This window comes from Pseudochaenichthys georgianus, chromosome 17 (assembly GCF_902827115.2).
Source record: "Pseudochaenichthys georgianus chromosome 17, fPseGeo1.2, whole genome shotgun sequence".
NCBI lineage: Eukaryota > Metazoa > Chordata > Actinopteri > Perciformes > Channichthyidae > Pseudochaenichthys > Pseudochaenichthys georgianus.
In genome coordinates, this window is record NC_047519.1 from 2,550,454 (window position 1) to 2,552,543 (window position 2,090).

The following is a 2,090-nucleotide window of genomic DNA, read 5'->3' on the forward strand; positions in this document are numbered from 1 at the left end:
CTAAGCACCGGCACATAGGAAAATGCTCATGCCCCTCGCATATTTTACTGTAACAATGTATGCATCATGCCTATATCATATGTCTACACAAAAAATATATACATGTTAAAACCTTTCTTTCTATATGTTTAAGGTTCTTAATAATTCGAAAAATCAATAAAACACTCTTTCTAGCTGCAGGGAACATAAATAAGATGACGCGACGATGACTTGCACTTTTCAAATTTTTCGCGGGTTTCCCCTTTCTTTATTTTCTTCAAATCTACTTGGCTGATCGGCGACCACACCGTCTCTTCCGTCAGTCACGCAGACAGCCGGCAGAGTGACAGATGAATCCGGGAAAAAGTGTGGAGAAAAATAGGTAATACGCTTACAGGTTTCTTAACATGAATTCGTCTGATATTCTGGTTTTACGTTCGACTACGATTAAGTTAAATAATGTTTTTTTGTTTTAACTAACTTTTGATCAAATCAAGCGTTTCTTAAACTAAGAGAAAGACACCAGCAAATGGTCGATATTGTTGACTTTATTTTAGAATAGCAGATCTCTGCGACCAGCGATAGTTTGTCGGCTTTGTCAGTGAACGTGTGTCTCTGCTCCGATCGTGAGCTTTACACCGCAGCACCTCCCGCGGGACTCTGCTGCGGTTCCTCCGTGCAGAGCGCCCGTTTCCTAAACCATGCTATGCAGGGGCGGTTCTAGGGGGGGGGGGGGGCAAACAGGCTCCCTATGGCTCCCCTCCAAAAAAAGTTACAATATTACGATTTATTGGAATTAAATCAAATCAGAGACAGTGGAGATTAAACTGTTCATTACCTTATAAAAGCAAATACTGTTTATGTTTTTTAATGAAATTGTCACTTAAATTTACCAAAACAAATACCAATTATTGTATTTTATGTTTATTTTACAAAATTACTTTATACTGTCTTTGTCAATTTAACCCGCTTTTATTGTACCCCTCTCATGAAATAACTGGCCCCAGCCTGATGCTATGTATGTGAGTGCATAAAGCTGAGATATGCATATATTTATTTAATTTCTCTTTGAAAGTTTCAGAGTTTAAAGTGAGGCATGATGCAGAAATGAGTGAAGTAAAAAGGAGGAAACTTACAGACGTCTTTAAAAGGTATGCAAGACATCACTGCTACTGAGCGTGTCAAAGCCATTTGTATCTTTTATTTAATCACCATAATTTCCTTTGTTAATTATCCTACATTTACTTTAAGGACTTTAAGGAGAATGCCAGTGTGCCGATGCACATGTCCCTTCTAAAGCTTAAGAATGCAGTGAACCATTGCTGTGAGCAGTGCAGAGTGTCAGAGGGGTCTCTCAGAAATGAATGCAGTTGTAACATCAATGCGCTCACAACTGAAAACTCAAAATGTCTCTGCTCTAATGTTCATTCAAATGGTTGGACCTCCTCTTACCTCTTGGGACCCCACAGAATATGTGAGGAAGTGGGTAGCTACCAGAAGGTCTGCAGACCATTTAGCCTGTAGACAAAGATGCACGACTACACAGGCTTCCCCCTATCAGCCCATCTGGGATTTGATGAAGTAGCTGGTCGTACATACAGTAATGTTGTTGAACTGCTTATATTGATGTGGACTTTCATTCCTCAATCAGTTCAGATAATATGTCTCTGTACTCACATAGTTGTATTTGAATGTTTTTGAGTAAGTGTGCAGAGAAATGTTGACTTAAAATGGCAATTTGAAGGTCTGTAATTTGTGAAAAATGTTTGTGTATATATTAATAATTTCAAATGTAAATTCATTCCAGTTAAATAATACTAATAAAAAGACGGTCTATTTGACATACTTTCTATGTTTATTTTCTTGATTGGTGGCATGAAATAGTGCATCTAATACAGGAGCAGTTGCTTTAGGATTGGGCATCATATATTGCCCCCCCCAAAAAAAAAAACACAGCCCCCCCACATATCAAATCCCAACTTAACCCCTGTCTGTATGTACAGTGTGTGTGTACACACTCATATAGAGAGGCGAAGTCCCTCCCCTTCCAGGAGCCTCCATGGGACCCCGGAAGCGGAAAATTATACATTGAAGTCAATGGAGAGAGAAAA

General features: G+C 39.0%; 1 long non-coding RNA gene across 1 annotated transcript; it reads left to right on the forward strand.

Moving 5' to 3' along the window:
- The first annotated feature begins 305 nt into the window (after positions 1–305).
- Positions 306–1,650, forward strand: LOC139435671 (uncharacterized). The gene is made up of 3 exons (XR_011644881.1): positions 306–361; positions 1,055–1,130; positions 1,231–1,650. It is a non-coding gene; the product is annotated as an uncharacterized lncRNA (long non-coding RNA).
- The last annotated feature ends 440 nt before the right edge of the window (positions 1,651–2,090 follow it).